Genomic DNA, 18,003 nt, shown 5'->3' with positions numbered 1-18,003 from the left:
TGAGAGTGGACATCCTTGTCTTGTTCCTGATCTTAGAGGAAATGCTTTCAGTTTTTCACCATTGAGAATGATGTTTGCTGTGGGTTTGTTGTATATGGCCTTCATTATGTTGAGGTAGGTTTCCTCTATGCCCACTTTCTGGAGAATTTTTATCATAAATGGGTGTTGAATTTTGTCAAAAGCTTTTTCTGCATCTATTGAGATGATCATATGGTTTTTCTTCTTCAATTTGTTAACACGGTGTGTCACATTGATTGATTTGAGTATATTGAAGAATCCTTGCATCCCAGGGGTAAATCCCACTTGTTCATGGTGTATGAACCTTTTAATGTGTTGTTGGATTCAGTTTGCTAGTATTATGTTGAGGATTTTTGCATTTATATTTATCTGTGATATTGGTCTGTAATTTTCTTTTTTTGTAGTATCTTTGTCTGGTTTTGGTATCAGGGTGATGGTGGTCTCATAGCATGAGTTTGGGAGTGTTCCTTCCTCTGCAATTTTTTGGAGGAGTTTGAGAAGGATGGGTGATAGCTCTTCTCTAAATGTTTGATAGAATTCACCTGTGAAGCCATCTGGTCCTGGACTTTTGTTTGTTGGAAGATTTTTAATCAATCACAGTTTCAATTTCATTACTTGTGATTGGTCTGTTCATATTTTCTATTTCTTCCTGGTTCAGTCTTGGAAGGTTATACCTTTCTAAGAATTTGTCCATTTCTTCCAGGTTGTCCATTTTATTGGTATAGAGTTGCTTGTCGTAGTCTCTTAGGATGCTTTGTATTTCTGCAGTGTCATAACTTCTTTTTCATTTCTAATTTTATTGATTTGAGTCCTCTCCCTCTTTTTCTTGATGAGTCTGGCTAATGGTTTATCAATTTTGTTTATCTTCTCAAAGAACCAGCTTTTAGTTTTATTGATCTTTGCTATTGTCTTCTTGGTTTCTATTTCATTTAGTTATGCTCTGATCTTCATGATTTCTTTCCTTCTACTAACTTTGGGTTTTGTTTGTTCTTCTTTCTCTAGTTCCTTTAGGTGTAAGGTTAGGTTGTTTATTTGAGATGTTTGTTGTTTCTTGAGGTAGGCTTGTATTGCTATAAACTTCCCTCTTAGAACTGCTTTTGCTGCATCCCATAGGTTTTCGATCATCGAGTTTCCATTGTCATTTGTCTCTAGGTATTTTTTGATTTTCTCTTTGATTTCTTCAGTGATCTCTTGGTTATTTAGTAACGTATTGTTTAGCCTCCATGTGTTTGTGTTTTTTACGTTTTTTTCCCTGTATTTGATTTCTAATCTCATAGCACTGTGGTCAGAAAAGATGCTTGATATGATTTCAGTTTTCTTAAATTTACTGAGGCTTGATTTGTGACCCAAGATGTGATCTATCCTGGAGAATGTTTTGTGTGCACTTGAGAAGAAAGTGTAATCTGCTGTTTTTGGATGGAATGTTCTATAAATATCAATAAATCTATCTGGTCTATTTTGTCATTTAAAGCTTCTGTTTCCTTATTAATTTTATGCTTGGATGATCTGTCCATTGGTATAAGTGAGGTGTTTTAAAGTCCTCCACTATTATTGTGTCACTGTCAATTTCCTATTTTATAGTTGTTAGCAGTTGCCTTATGTATTGAGGTGCTCCTATGTTGAGTGCATATATATTTATAATTGTTATACCTTCTTCTTGGATTGATCCCTTGATACTATGTAGTGTCCTTACTTGTGTCTTGTAACATTCTTTATTTTAAAGCCTATTTTATCTGATATGAGTATTGCTACTCCAGCTTTCTTTTGATTTCCATTTGCATGGAATATCTTTTTCCATCCCCTCACTTTCAGTCTGTATGTGTCCCTAGGTCTAAAGTGGATCTTTTTTAAACAGCATATATATGGGTCTTGTTTTTGTATCCATTCAGTGAGCCTGTGTCTTTTGGTTGGAGCATTTAATCCATTCCCGTTTAAGGTAATTATCGATATGTATGTTCTTATTACCATTTTCTTAATTGTTTTTGGTTTGTTTTTGTAGGTCCTTTTCTTCTCTTGTGTTTCCCACTTAGAGAAGTTCCTTTAGCATTTGTTGTAGAGCTGTTTTGGTGGTGCTGAATTCTCTTAGCTTTTGCCTGTCTGTAAAGCTTTTGATTTCTCCATCGAATCTGAATGAGATCCTTGTCCTCACGGCGAGACACAGCCACCCTGCACTTCTGCAGTAGACCCTCCAACACTAGCAGGTAGGTCTGGTTCAGTCTTCTATGGGGTCACTGCTCCTTCGCCTGGGTCCGGATGTGCACATCACTTTATGTGTGCCCTCCAAGAGTGGAGTTTCTGTTTCCCCCTGTCCTGTTGAAGTCCTGCAATCAAATCCTGCTAGCTTTCAAAGTCTAATTATCTAAGAATTCCTCCTCCCATTGCCAGACCCCCAGGTTGGGAAGCCTGACGTGGGGCTCAGAACCTTCACTCCAGTGGGTGGACTTCTGTTGTATAAGTGTTCTCCAGTTTGTGAGTCACCCACCCAGCAGTTATGGGATTTGATTTTATTGTGATTGCGCCCCTCCTACCATCTCATTTTGGCTTCTCCTTTGTCTTTGGATGTGGGTATCTTTTTTGGTGAGTTCCAGTGTCCTCCTGTCGATGATTGTTCAGCAGTTAGTTGTGATTCCAGTGCTCTTGCAAGAGGGAGTGAGAGCACGTCCTTCTACTCCACCATCTTGAACCAATCCCCCATAACTCTCATTCTTGATGCTTCTAACTTCTCATACAGAGTGCCTAAAACAGGAACTTCAGTTAGTGATGAACAGGATTTAAATCTTGGGTTGATTACAGTAATACTATCACATGAATGATAGTCATGATGACATTAGGAGATCAATTTGTTTGGGACATATAAGGGAGATAATATGTTTGTATATTAAAACAATACTGTAATGGAAATTGCTAAGAAATTTTTTCTTTTTAGTTACTTTTAAGATAGTTCATATGATCAGTGCATATGAACACATGACTAGTGAAGTAGTTGAATTATATCACTACAAAAATTTGATTCTTTTGGAACTGAATATATTTGGCAGAGGATGGGGCTAGGGTAGGAGATGTTTATACTAAGGAATATTTCTAAATTTTAAAATTGTATTTAACTCTAGTTATGAATAATTTAACTATCAACTTTATTTTTTTTAATTTGTTAATAGGATGAAGATAGGGAACATACTTGTTCTGATTTTTATCGTAATGATATATGGGTTCTTCATATTTCAAAACAGCAAGCATATATTTTTATATGTTGATAAACAGTAACACTCTAATGTTATCCAGTTAAGCTCTATCTGCCCTGTTAACAAAATTTGCTATAGAACTTAAAGAAAGACATAGCTTCATAAATTTCCCATTTTTTCTCAAAATGATAGTGGGTAGATTCCAATCTAAAGAGAATGTAGTGGGAAGTGAATGCTCCAAAGTCAGAGAATAGTGAGAAAGTAAAATAACAATCTGTGTATGAGATGTGGTTGATTAGTTTTAATTTGCTTATCTTTATGAATGAGGGCCATTTACAATGTGTAAGGGTCATTTTTATATTTCTCTTTCTGTCACTTTTCTGTTAAGGTCTTCTTTTCTTTTTTCTTTTTGAGTGGCAGAATTTTTTCTTCTTGATTTCTAGAAGCTTCTTATACATTAAGGAGGTTAGCCCTTTATCTGCGATTTGAGTACCAGATTTTTTTTCCCTAGTTCGTAATTTGTGTTTCAACTTTGCTTATGTTATTGTTATTAGTTTTTGCCTTATAGTAGTTTTTGATTTTTAATTAGTTACATTTATTAATATTTTATGGCTTCTAGATTTTGAGTCACAGTTAGAAAGGCCTTCCCATTCCAAGGTAAGAAAAGAATTCACCTATATTTTCTTAGAGTATATTTGTGTGTGTTCACAGTATATATTTAAATATTTGACCCATTTGGAATTTATCCTAGTATACAATATGAGATATAGATTTAAATTAATTTTTTCCAGATGTTATCCATTTATTAAAACGTCTATTTTATACCAGTGGTTTGAGATGCCCCTAATTTGGGTCTATTTCTGGACTTTTTATTCAATTTCATTAGTCTCTCTATTCCTATGGCTTATCCAAAAGTATTTCATTATTGAGGTTCTGTAGTATTTTTTAATACATAGGAAGCTATTCTTCCTTTTCAAAAGAGTTTTTCTGTGATTCTTGCTTGTTTATTTTTCCATATGAACTTTAGAATCAGCTTGTCCTATTCCAGAAAATAGTATTTTCATTGACATTGCAATAAATTTAAAAATTAAAATTTAGGGAGAATTGACATACATTGACTTTTCCTATTTAACAACATGGTCTATCTTTTCATTGTTCCAAGTCTACTTTGGGTCCTGTAGGAGTGTTTTAAAGGTTTTCTCATATAAGTTTTTCATATTTATATTGTTATTCGTATTGTTAAATTTATTCCTAGGCACTTTATATTTTTTGCTGCAGTTGTAAGTGGAAGCTTTTCTTTCTTTTATTTTGTAAGGGGGTATTGTGTGTGTGTGTGTGTGTGTGTGTGTGTGTGTGTATACAAATATATATGTGTATTTATATATGTATATATACACACATGTACACAGTTATATGTATACATATATATCTATATATATCAGATTTCCACAAATTAATTTTATATCCTGCTCCCATACTTAATTTTCTATTGTTTATATATTTTTCAGTTGATTTTCTTGGGTTTTCCAAGTATGTAATAATCTACAAATATTAACAACTTTATAATCTTTTTTTCCCAATGGTTATTGTCTTTACTTTTTCTCTTTCACTAGTACCCTTGACTGATACTTCCAGTACCACTGTATTAGCAGTGGGAGAGTGGCCATCCCCCTTGTCTTCCTCTTTTTTTGTTTTTCTTCCTCTTGATCTGAGCAGGAATCCTCCAGTGTTTCCCCGTTAACCTTGAAACTGGCTTTGAATCTTAGAATTAATTTCTAGTCAGACATTACTACTTTACTGTATTGGGAAAACTGAAAATTTGGTCCAACAGTAAGGTCTATAAATGTCCAACAGTAAGAGATTGGTTAAATACATTATGGTGCACCCATTGAATGGAATAGTCTGAGCAATTACACAATAATATGTACTGTTTTAATTCATTTTGTTATTTAAAAAATCCTAAAGTATATGCAAGTATGCATGGAAAAGTATCTGGAAGGATATTCAACAAACTTATCTAAAAGTTATAAGCATATACGTAAACTAGCAATTGTTAACATCTATTTAATTTGTAAAAAATTTTTTTAATTTATGAAAATATTTTGGCACAATTAAAAAAATAATTTAGAAATTTAATGTTCTTCCCCTTCCTCTGTTTTGGGTCCCTTTCTGTTACTTAATTTTTTAAAATCACTTATTCTTTGCAGAGTAGCACTAAAATGATAGTGTACAAAGGGGTTTACAAGATATAAGCCACAAGAAAGAAGAGGACTGGAGAAAAGTACACAGCAGATGGGAGATCTCAGTAAATTTTGGAAGCCAGAAGTTGGATGGAGTAGAGATGCAGTTATACCTCGGTATCTTTGGGGGATTGCTTCCAGGACCTCCTTTGGATATCACAATCCATGGATATTCAAGTTTCTTACATAAAATGGTGAAGTACAGTCTGCCCTCCTTATGACCGGGTTCCACATCCACAGGAATGGAAGGCCGACTGTAATTGACTTGGCAAATTGGGAGAGGGGCTAACCTAAGTGCTTGGAGGAGACAGCATTTGGAGGTGCACTGTATGGTGGAAGGCAGGTTGAGGAATAAACCTGAAGAAGGGGGATTGACCAAAGTTGTTTACAAAGCTCTTGGACCACTGGTTCTCCTCCCCACCTCATACAGCCAGCCTGCACTCAGGCACTCCACCCTGACTGTACCACTACCAACACAATCTTTCTGTGAAGTATGAAATTTCTTTTCTGGAGAAAGGAGTTTATTTTTTGATGGAGAGTTCCCATAACAAAAGAGCTAATCAGAAAATGGGAAAGAAAAATATGTCTGAAATAGAAACTTTAGAAGGTTGGAAGATAAAGTTAAGTAATTCTCCTCGTCCAGAATTTCTCAGCCTTGGCATGACTGACATTTGGGGCTGGAAATTCTTTGTCGTGGGAGGCTGTCCTGTGCATTGTTACACGCTTAGCAGCCTCCCTGGCCTTTACTCACTAGATGCCAGTGCATGCCCCTTTTTCCTGTGGTGACCACCAAAAATATCACTAGACATTGCCAAATGGCTGGGGTGGGGAGAATCAACTCTCCCTCCCCGCCATTTTTTTTTTTATTATTATTTATTTATTGGCTGCGTTGGGTCTTTGCTGCTGCGGGCAGGCTTTCTCTAGTTTCAGTGAGTGGGGGCTACTCTTCGTTGCCGTGCGCGGGCTTCTCATTGTGGTGGCTTCTCTTGCTGTGGAGCACAGGCTCTAGGCACACAGGCTTCAGTAGTTGTGGCATGCGGGCTCTAGAGCACAGACTCAGTAGTTGCGGTGCACGGGCTTAGTTGCTCCGCAGCATGTAGGATCTTCCTGGACCAGGGCTCGAACCCGTGTCCCCTGCATTGGCAGGCGGATTCTTAACCACTGCGCCACCAGGGAAGTTCCCCTCCCCCCCCAATTTAGAATCTTTGTCTTAGACAGTAGAAAAGAAAGATGCAGAGATGATCAATCAGATAAAAGGACAATAAATCTAGAGAATAATATTGAAGTCCCAACATCCTAGTAACAAGAGCTCACAAAGAGAGAACAAGAAAATGGGAGGGAGGAAATTAGCAAAGAAATAATAAAAGAAAATAATTGCAGATAAGATCAAAAGAACCCCTGAGTATCCAGCACAATCAATGAAAAAAAAGAACCATTCTAAGGTACATCACTGTGAACTTTTAGACTACTAGAGATAATGGGACGATTCTAGAAGGAAAAATAGGTCAGATACAGAGGAATGGGAACTAGAAAGGTATTAGACATTGCAGTGGCAACACTGAAAGTAAAAGACATGGAACAATGCTTTTAAAATGCTAAGGGAAAATGATCTTCAGTTTATCCAAATTATCAATCAAGGATGAGAATAGAATAAAGACATTTTCAGACAGTCAAGCCCTCTAAAAATTTATCTTCTATGCACCCCTTCTGAGTAAGCTGCTGGGCTCTGTGCTTTAGCAAAGTAAAAGAATAAATGAAAAATCACGTGTTTGGGCATTAGAAGATATTATTTTTTTAATAAATTTATTTATTTTATTATTTATTTATTTATTTATTTAGGCTGTGTTGGGTCTTTTGTTGCTGTGCACGGGGCTTCCCTAGTTGCGGTGAGCAGGGGCTACTCTTCGTTGCAGTGCACGGGCTTCTCATTGCGATGGCTTCCCTTGTTGCGGAGCACAGGCTCCAGGCACATGGGCTTCAGTAGCTGTGGCACACAGGCTCTAGAGCACAGGCTCAGCAGTTGTGGCGCACGGGCTTAGCTGCTCCGCAGCACGTGGGATCTTCCCAGACCAGGGCTTGAACCCTTGTCCCCTGCATTGGCAGGCGGACTCCCAACCACTGCGCCACCAGGGAAGCCCTAGAAGACATTATTGATGGGCATTTGATAGTTACATTGAAGCATCTGGATAAAATTCAGGTTAGGTACATTTTTTTAAAAGTGAAAAAATAAAGCAATTTTTAACTCCAGAAAGAACAGGAGATTTTCAAGAAAAGCGTTATTATGGTAACTTACTTGATTCGGCAACACCCTATATTTGTATTGTCAAGATGGTACAACCCTAACTGCTGACTTGAACGAGAGTTGGGATGTGGCTATGTCAGAAGGAAGGGTGAGGGCAAAGTGGGTGGTGGTGTGTATAAAAGAGCTAAATACTCAAATACCATGACAAGAAGTCAATAAGTAATGTCTAAACCTGAAAATCAAGAAACATTGGTATAAGTTTATCATTTAGGAAATGAAGAACACCTAGCAGGGTTGTGGGGAACTGGGGTGAAGCTAGGTGGGGGAGAAGTTGGTCAGGGGACTGATGGGACTCCTGGATATTTTTTGTTAAAAGCCTTTAAGAACCACTTGAATTTTCACTTAACTGTATTACTTTCATTAAAAATAAAAATACAGACAAAAGTAAGGCATATATATTATGGGAAGAAAATAAGAGAACCAGGGATCGAACCAGTGTCCCCTGCATTGGCAGGTGGATTCCTAACCACCTTGCCACCAGGGAAGCCCCTGGAAGAGGTAGTCTTGATGCAGATTCCTGAGATAACGTGTGTAATCTGTACTTGCAGGGCTGATCCCACTGATGTGCACCTACAACCATCCTGTCCGTGGATAGTTCTGAAATACCTGTGTGAGTGCATAGACAGGTATGGGGCAAACCAAAGTTGTCAAGGACTATGCACACTGTGAAGCGACTGTGATGGGACAGGTTGTTGTCAAAGGGTATTGGTACCCTGGTATGTTCTGAGAATCTTGGGGAGAAAAAGGGGAACATGCACTTGGGGGCCTGCAAGATCTTCCTCCCTGCTTGACTACAGGGCAGTTTTCTGTCACTGTAGCTTGGAATAGGTTTTGTCTTTTCTAAGTCAGTCTGAAGTCCATTTGCCAAGACACTTCAGAGATGTGTGTGAATTATTATCCGCATTATAGAGATGAAGAAATTGAACCTCAGTGAGGTTCTTTCTAAAAAAAGTATTAATGATTTTTTTTTTTTGCAAATTATAACAGCCTAAATATATTTCTTCATTATTTTGTTTTATTCAGAACAATTCTATCTTTTTGATCCAGGACACCCGGAAGTTTTTGAGGCCGTATTTAACAGGTCAGAAGAGCTACTATTTAACGGCAAACTTTATGCACTGGGCAACTTGAAATTCTCAGCCAGCACCCAAAAATTTCCAAATCCTACTTCCCCACCCTGACAGCAGAGGGGCTCCGCGTGTAGGTGGTGTTTTTCAGGGATTCCGGAGTAGGCTACTCCAAAAGAACTTGCCTCTTCCACACACGCCCCCTACCCAGTTTGGAACGCATCTGCAGCCCCAAACCAAAAACTGCGAGGGACTTTGGCTAAGAGAGACGTAGCAGGAAAAATCAGCAATTGCCCTTTCACCTCCTTTCTGATAATCAAACCATGCGCTTCATTAACCAGAATTTGGGCATCTAAGGAAAAATGTAAATTCATAATCTGAAAAGAATTTTGGTTACGTGGCTAGCCCAGGTACTGACCGCTGCGGAAGCGGACTCAGACCATTGTCCCACTTGCTAGTCTTGTTACTTGCTTTGGAAAGCCGAGGAACCTTACGCTCTGTCCCTGGCGAGGTGTGCTCTTCCAGGATCCCACCGCAGCCCGCCTCGGGTGTTCCCGGTTTTGAGCCCTTTCCGGAACCCAAGTTCCAGCACCCGAAGGTCTGCCCTACTGCCGGCCTCGGGGCCCCGGGCCCCGCCCACTTTGGCCTGGGGTCGGAGCCTCCTGGAGCCGGAGCGGGAGCCTGAGCCCGAGCGCCGCGGCCCCTTTAAGGAGCCGCTCTGCGGTAACCCGAGCCCGCAGTCCAGGCGGGCGCGGCGGCCGCGGCGGTAGCAGTATCCTCCGCGGCTGTTCCTCCCTGCGGCTCGGAGCCCGCGGCTCCCCTGGCTCCCCTGGCTCCCCTGGCTCCCAAAGAGCATCTCGCGGGGCGGCTCTGGCCGGCGCCAGCCCTCGGGCCGGGCCGGATGATCAGGCGACTGTAACCACTCTCCGCCCTCTCCCGGCCCGGCGCACCACTGCCCGCGCGCGAGTCGCCCCGGGACCCGGCACAGGTGACGCCGTTTGGAGAGGGCTCGGGAGGAGGGCGGGCTCGCTTTGCCCCGTGGCTCTCCTGCGCCGCCGAGCGCAGCCCGCTGGCAGGGGCGCCGCGGCTTCCCGCCCCCGGCCTAGCGCGGCCGAGGGCTCCGGCGCCTGGAGGCTGGGTGGGCGTCCCCGGCGCGGGAGGCGGCCCGGGGCTCCGCGGAGGGCTCCAGCAGGTGTGTGCTGCCGGCTCAGCATCCTCCTAGCCCGGCGGGCTCCGGCGCAGCTCTGGGCGCAGATGGTGTCCCCGAGGCCCGCGGCCCCAGCGCTGCCCAGACGCCCAGCGTTCCACTCGCGTTTCCCGGGCTGTGTGATTCGGGCTGATGGGGCTGCCTGGGGGTGCCTCCCGGGTCTCAGCTCAAAGGGATGGGTGCTTTGGGCATCCAGGGAAAGCTTTCTTGTTAGAGGCCGGTACAGGATCAGGTGCATCAAGTGGGTAAGTCTCCCCCTCTTACACCTCCCCACTACTAAATAAAACAAGAAGCTTTTATTTACGCTTGCAGTTCTCAAGTGGGTCCCATTTTTAGCTACCGAGTGCTGAAGAGTCTAGTGGGAGAGGGACTGGGCGCAGAGTCAGAGGGAGAAATTGGTTTCTGCTTCCATCTCTACCACTGTATACCCGAGCAAGTTTATTGAACTAAGTACCTGGGTTTACCCAGCCATGAAATGGGATCCATAATGCTAGCATTTTCCTGTCGCCCTCCGTGAAAGCGCTTTGAGTTGTCTAAGTTCATTAAAGGTTCACTGTTGCTGGCCAGTATTTTCTTAGTTGTACACATCTGAGTGTGAATGTGGTGCACATTTTTATATGAAATTATAAAATTATTCTTAAAGAGTGATCTTTGATAATGTTTAAATGAATCTGATTCCAATTTGGGGACAAGTTGGAAGAGTCTGTGTGGATGTTAGGAGTTGATGTGTCGTAGGAAAAAAACCTGTCACTTTAGTAAAATCTTTAGCCATTCATAAATGGAGTTGAGAAAAATGGATCTTAGATTGTGTATTTTAAGTGAGATACTGCTGTGTGAGCACAGGGTATAGTTTGGAATGCAGTTTCATCTTTGTGTAGCCAGTTAAGGTAATACGGTAGAATTAATGCCAGTCCCCTTTTAAGTGTGCTATATGTGAAGTAGAGAATTTTTCCCTTGTTTATCTTGTCCTTAAATTGTATGGGTGAAACTAAGTTAGAAAAGTGGACTCCTGCAACACTAGAAAATTTGAAAGATTGGCTTGAGGAACCATGGATTTTAGTTTATTTGCCATCCTCCTTCCTCTGCCATTAGGTGATCCTGAGGATAATATATTTTCAGGATGCCTTTTTTTCCCTACCCCTGCAGCTCCCTTTTGTCACATTACCTCCCTCCAGAGTTTGAATCCTTACTGTGTGATCTTGCGTGAGTTTTACCTATCTAGGGTGGATGCCTCACACCCAGCTGCTCAGTCAGTCATGCTTTTTTACACTATTAGCTTTCTGTTCCTGTTCCTTTCACTCTAATCCTTCTTTACCTTGTTGGAAAGAAGAATGGCTTTTTGCGACTCAAGCTGTATACTTCGAGGTGCCTAGGAATGGCAGTGGTCAAGGGGCTGAAACTTTATAGTAAATTCCAAAGAAGGAAGCCTTCTACATAGACCCTAGGGTATGGATGCAAGAGTTGGCCTACCTTTTCCTTCATTTTTCTGAAATTTCCATCGGAGAGAGATTCATTTGATTAGCAAGGTAAAGAGAGGCCTCCGGAGCAGGGAGCCATCAGAAATTTAACTCAGTGCTAGACTGGTTAAGAACTTTCCCAGCTAGGAGTGGGGAAGGAGGAAGAAGCGACTTGGGTGGGGCTGGAGGGCCTGTCCTCCCAATAACCAGGTGACCAGAGAGGTGCTAAAGGAGCCCTGGATTCCTGACTGGGAAATGGGGAAAGGGCCGGGTCGCAGAAAGGGAGTGGTGGGGCTGTGAGGAGAATTCTAGAATGTGCCCTAGATGTGACTTGCCCTTTTTCCCTTTCCCTTTGAGAGTGTTTCTCGCCCTTCAGAGCCTAGCACAGCTGTCCTGCAGTTCTCAGACCTGTTCACTCTCTCCCTTGGTGCTCTAACCGATGCCCCACGTTTATGTTCCTCCCTCAAAGCTGGCCTTCCGTGTAAGAGAGGAAACTGAGCAGTTTGCTTCATAAGAGACCTTCAGACCTCATTGTCTCCCCACTCCCTTCTTGTTGAACTAATGTCCCACATCCTGCAGATTAAGGACTCATTTAGCTTTGTTATCTCTTGGAAGATTAAAAAGTGGGATACTCAGTTTGACTGCGAAAAGTAAACTGAACGGTCTACAGGAAGATACAGAAAACGAGTTTTTCTGTAGAGGAAGATAATGCATGAATTGTCTGGGTGAGAATTGTGGGCGATTGGACGCGGGAGGGCAGGACTGGGGGTGGAGCTGTGCTGGACAGCTTTCGCCCTTGTCCTTGAGAGAGGAAAGGATGCCCCCATGCTCCTACAATCACCTCGTTGTGCCTTCTCTCCTTCCATTTGCCTTGTGAGAGGAAGAAGAGAGAGCAACATGGCGGTGGAGTAGCCATCTGTTCTCAAGGATGGCAGACAGGCTTTAGGGATGAGCTCCTTTCCCCTGGCGTTGGTATCAGGCACTGGATGTATTACATCAGGGAACGCATTACATCAGGAAAGTGAAGTTAATTTTGTAAGAAAATCTAAGGTGTTTCAAGAGTGACTTTGGTGATGTTTTTTCTTGTTGGAGATGAAAGGTAGCAAAGAAATGGAGTCCTGCTGCTCTGGGTTTGTTATTCATAGTGAGACAGTTGGAGGTGCTGTGAGCAGATCCTGAAAAGAGGGCTAAGGATAGCAAAGGGGTGTGTGTGTGTGTGTGTGTGTGTGTGTGTGTGTGTGTGTGTGTGTGTGTGTGTGTGTGTGTGTGTGTGTGTGTGTGTTTGCTCAGAACATTGGTCTGTTCAAGGAGAGGGCAGTCCTGTGGCTACATGAGAAGGAGCTTGTGAGTCACTCTAAAAGGCCAAGGTTTGTGCAAACAGCCGATGAAGAAGACAACTGGCAGTCTGTTCAGAGCTTGAGCCGGCACGGGGAAAGGAGTCTCTGAGCAGCGGGCCCAGTAGCAAGGGGGAGGTCTGACTAGATGGAGAAAGACTTGTTTCAGGCATTTCTGGATGACAGCACAGTACAATTTTCACATTGACTCAGAGCACAAGTAAGTGTATGTGTATCTGAAACAGGTTTCATGAAACAATATGTACCGTTACTGTGCATTGTTTCTATTTTCATTTCTATTTCTACTCTATTTCTGTTTCTGTTCTGTGTTCTGAGAAACTCGTCAACTATTAATGGGTCACAGTCCACTCTTTGGAAACCATTTGTCTGCTGGATGGTAAAACAGGTTGCAGTGGAGCAGCCTGGGTCTTGGGGTTGGAGACGCTGGAGGAAGTGGGGGGCACTTAGAGTGGTTGGGAGATCCCTGGACCCCTGTCGGTGGGGACAGGGGGAAGTGTGGGAGCTCATCTGGTGTCTGGAGGGTGAAGGACTCACGTTAGTGAAAGGCAGCTGGATGGGCAGGTGCAAAAATAGAACTTCCTACCAGTTCTGTCCACTTCAAAGCAAAACAGTTGGTTTTGAGGGAAAAGGAGGCGTGGAAGGAGTAAGCTTGGATTTGAAAGTAGTATCTTTAGAGCAGTAGATTTTTCTCTGTAGGTTAAATAAGAAGACAAATGGATCCAGAACTAATTGGCTGGTAGATTTAGGCCACTTTGATCAGCTGGGTAGGGAGCAAAGGGCGTCACAGTGCAGAGTGGGTGGGTAGGCAGCACACGTCTCCCCTTCCAGCTTTGAGAAGTTCTTGCAGAAGAAGCGGATGGATGTGTTGTTTCAAAACCCCATTTGCTGATCAAACTCCTTAGGAAGTTGGCTGCTTGCCTCACAGTGAATTGGAAAAGTATTCTCATTACATTTTATAAAAGGGTTTATCAAGACTTCTTTAAACATCTATTTCAAGATCTACAGTCAAACTGGAATCATCATTCATAGTCTTTGGGATTGCCAAAAAAGCTTCTTGGAGAAATAGGTGAGACAGCATCCAGCATCCTTGAGCTAATTCCACTAGCTGTGCCCTGGATGTTTATCAAGGTCAGAGTCTATCTGTAGGCCTTTGATTTCCTTTTTATAATAATTAACATCTGACTCCAATACCTAACACCCTCACCAGTGGACAAATAAAACAAAGCCGGGAGGAAAACGTACACAGGTATCAGAGATCACCCGGGTTGCTTGGTTACTGCTTGCTTTTATCATCCACATTCTGACCTAGTTGGATCCTTCCTTTGACCCATCCCTGCCTTGTCTGATTTTCTTAGTTGATATATTTTCAGTGTCTGACTTCGCTGCTCCTCCGCTGTCTGCTGTCTATCTGATGCTTTCAATCCTGGTTTCTCTGACATCATCTCTGAGCTCCAGACGTATAGTCTCCACCTGACTGTTCCCATGGAGCCCAGGCTTGGAGCCCACGTTGGATCCCGGCCTGGGCTGTGTTGGTGTCCACTGTGACATGGCCGCTTTAGAAATAACTGATACATTGGTAGATTTATACATCGGTTTTGATTTAACTTTAAAATTTTGGGGACATGGAGAAACTATCTTGGTCAAGTTAATTTAATTAGCTTTCTTCAAATAGGCTTTAAAAAAACCTTTAAAAAGGACATTTTGAAGGCACAGAAAACTTCTCTTTGTTTGGCACGTGTTTATTTAGTGGAAGAGGAGGAAGGAGGAATTTTCATTTGATAAAAAAATTTAGAACAAATGAAAAACCGCCCTTTACAAAGTGTTTCATTTTAGGGATATAATTCCCCAAACTAGTCTTTCTCAATTAACATGTTTTGCTCTAATACATATAAAAATATTGAGCCAATTATGAATTTAAATGCTTTATAATTTGTTATATGCTGTTTTAAGGGCTTATAAATTCTATAGCTATGTTCCGACGGAGAAAGATTCTTTGCCTTTTCATATTTTAACAACGTGTATGAGTGTTACTGAACACATCAATTTCTTACACGCTTTGTGCAGAAATCCAGGACAAGATAAAGTCGATAGGGAGGAAGGCCAAGTTGCGGGAAGGGGAGGCCTGGCTGCTTGGAGCAAAGGCAGCATGTTTGGAGTATCCCAGTTGAGTCTCTTGGAACAAACCCTTAAGACATTAGGCATTTTGAGGATTTGAGAATGCATTATAGCCTCAAGTCTCTAAATGTTTCCTTCAGTGTTTTTTATTTTTAAATTACAAAAGTGACACTTGCATATTATAAGAAACATTACAGACAGTCAGTGTTCAAGAGAATGAAAGTTCACTTCTTCCCCTTCCCCCAGCTCCCACCTCTCGTGGCTTCACCCCCAATCTCAACCAGTTAGCAGTTTGGGGGGTATAGCTCTTCAGACCTTCTTTCTGTACAAATGCCAGAGCGTGCCAAGCTATGTATTTATGACAAATTTATCGTTTCGCAGCCTACTTTTTTCCTACGTGGTAGTATGTGATGGACATTTCTTCTGTATCCTCTTGTTCATTTCAGTGTCTGTGTAACTTGGGATAGTGTGCCTGTACCAATATATTTAAGCATTTCCCTAGCACTGCACCTTAAGGTTGCTTCTGATAACTAATGCTATAGTTAATACTCTTGTACGTGCATCCTTTCACACTCATGTGAACTTGTTTTGAGGATAAAAGATAAAATCATTAGTATACTGTGTATTTCATAGTTCAGGTAACATAGTGCTATCAAAAAGTACATATTCTGCCATTTAATTCCCCCCAATATTTTTTTAGCAGTAAAAGCACAGCACTGGACACTGTAGGGATTTTAAAGTGGGGCAATGCACAGCCCTTGCTTACCAGAGCTCTCTCTCTAGAGTAGGGGGATTAGGCATACACACTGACTATAATATCTTTACTTTTATTTATACCCCACCTTGTTCCAAAAAAGATTAGGGAAGGCTTGCAAAGATGCATACATATGACAAGATAAAATAAACTCAGGATGAAAAAGAAAAATAAGTCAAAGGAAAATACGATGGAGGTATGCGGGCGAGTGTACTTTGAAGTACTGTTCTCTTCTTCCTGGAAGTTCTGGCTGTCAGCTTCCCAGCAGCCAAGGAAAAGAGGCAAACAATCCAGAACAAGCTTCAAGGTGTCCAGAAGAGAAACCACATTGGAGAAGCCCATCTAGTCCTGATTCTAGGAGGTGAAACAAATGTCTCCTTTGGATTTGCATCCAGAAAATGCTGCCTTTGCAGTGGCCGGCCTTCTCAACCACATTCCTGGTAGTGTAGTACAGTCAAACCTAGTGACCTTGCTTTATGATGCATTTCATATCATGTTCCTCAGTTCTGGCCAGGGGTGTCATGCCTTGGCACTGAGCAGTGAAGGGTCATTAGGATGAGGTGTAAGTTCATGGGTTTAATCCAGAAATAGCTTTAAGAGGATGCATGACCAATGAAAACAGCAATCTGATATTGTTCCTGGATAATTTTTTTCTACAAGGTAGTAGAGAATATATAATTTTAGTGGAATTTCTGTGAGTAGAACCCATTTGCCCAAGAATACTAGGCTTGCAACTTAAAAAGCAAGAAGTGAAGTTGTTTTTGATGGCATTAATGTATTCGAACCATAGCAAAGATTGAACAAAAGGTTTTCCTTTGGGCTTCCCTGGTGGCGCAGTGGTTGAGAGTCCGCCTGCCATTGCAGGGGACACGGGTTCGTGCCCCGGTCCGGGAAGATCCCACATGCTGCAGAGTGGCTGGGCCCGTGAGCCATGGCCGCTGAGCCTGAGCGTCCAGAGCCTGTGCTCCGCAACGGGAGAGGCCACAACCGTGAGAGGCCCGCGTACCGCAAAAAAAAAAAAAAAAAGGTTTTCCTTTAAAATAAAAAAGAGCAAAACTCTGCACTTGATCCATGTAGGAAGGATGGTAATCTTCACATTGGTCAGCTCCACAAGTTAGAAAGGTCAGAGCCATCATTCCAAGAAGCCTTGAGGGCATCACCAGGCTTAAAATTGTTAATAGGTTATAGAATGAGTAGTTCTGGGATTAGGGGGTCTACGAGCTGGGGCCACCTGACCCTGTTTTGTAAAGCTGGGGAAAGTTCAACTTTCCTGAGCCACCTGGATCTGAGCCTCTGTAACCCCATTCACTTAAGTCTGGCCTCAGGAACATTGCCCCAGAACGTTCTTTATTACCAAGTCTATGGGCTAAGCTTAGGTATTTGACAGGACTTAAGCCTGTATTTAAACATGACGTTTGTAATAAATGTTAAACTTGAGGTCACCTGAAGCCACATCAGATGTGTTTTGTGCATCATCACCTCTCTGGCCTGTGAAATGGTTCAAAGAAACACGTCACTGCATTTAGATTTTTTGGCTACCTGATAGTGTCAAACCAGATACAGAGTCAGATAAGTACCATGTTTATTGGAAAATAGTGCAGTTGGAATCAGTGTGAGGCAACAGCAGTCTTATGGGAGGAGGTCAGAAGAGAAACCACTCTCAAAGTACCCTGGGTAGGGTTTTAAGTTGCTCTTAGGTAACAGGATAAAAGTCCACTTAGACAATTTAGTAACTCCTTGGCTGTCTTCTCATTTAAGCCACCAGATTTCCCATTTGGATCATAGGTGTAGACAAGCTTCAGGGCCCCTAGGCCAAAGGTTAATAGGAGGCGGAAATGATCATATTGCTTAAGATACAGAATAGCCTATCCCTGTGTGACTTGGTGCCATTGGTGAGTCAGGTGTAACGTTTCCCCGTTAGGAAATGTGTTAGGAACGGGTGGTAATAATAAACGATGTCCTTTATGGAGTGGTGTTTGGATCTATTTCCGAACGACAAACCACCCCAGCAACCTAGTGGCTTAAGACAATTTCTCATGATTCTGTGGGTGGCTGGGCAGCTACTCTGCTGGTGATAGGCTCACTCGCTCATGTGTCTGCATTCAGCTGGGGGGTCAGCGGGGCTGGAAGGTCCAGGATGGCTTGCCACCATGGCTGGCAGTTGGTATTGAGTGTTGCCTGTCAGCTGGGCAGCTTCAGTTCTCCATGCGGCCTCTCATCCTACAGTAGGCTAGACAGCCTTCTTTACACGGCAGTTTCAGGGCAATGCTCTAAGAGTGTGAAAGGCAGATGCTGCAAGGTCTTTT

The 18,003-nt window shown here is 42.3% G+C and overlaps 1 protein-coding gene across 4 annotated transcripts in view; it reads left to right on the top strand.

Moving 5' to 3' along the window:
- The first annotated feature begins 8,299 nt into the window (after positions 1-8,299).
- LOC309958201 (TLC domain-containing protein 4-like) overlaps positions 8,300-18,003 on the top strand; it is a 65,131-nt gene continuing 55,427 nt past the window's right edge. The window contains exon 1 of one of the 4 annotated variants that reach the window (XM_082833888.1): positions 8,300-8,368. The gene's annotated coding sequence lies outside the window, so the exon portion shown is untranslated. Of the gene's footprint in view, positions 8,369-9,542; positions 9,798-10,176; positions 10,262-12,761; positions 13,028-18,003 lie in introns of those variants that run through there. The other 3 variants (XM_082833884.1, XM_082833886.1, XM_082833887.1) reach the window with 3 other exon arrangements.

This window comes from Leucopleurus acutus (assembly GCF_964270905.1).
Source record: "Leucopleurus acutus genome assembly, chromosome: 2".
NCBI lineage: Eukaryota > Metazoa > Chordata > Mammalia > Artiodactyla > Delphinidae > Leucopleurus > Leucopleurus acutus.
The sequence above is the reverse complement of the archived record's forward strand: the minus strand, read 5'-3'. Positions and strand labels throughout refer to the sequence as shown.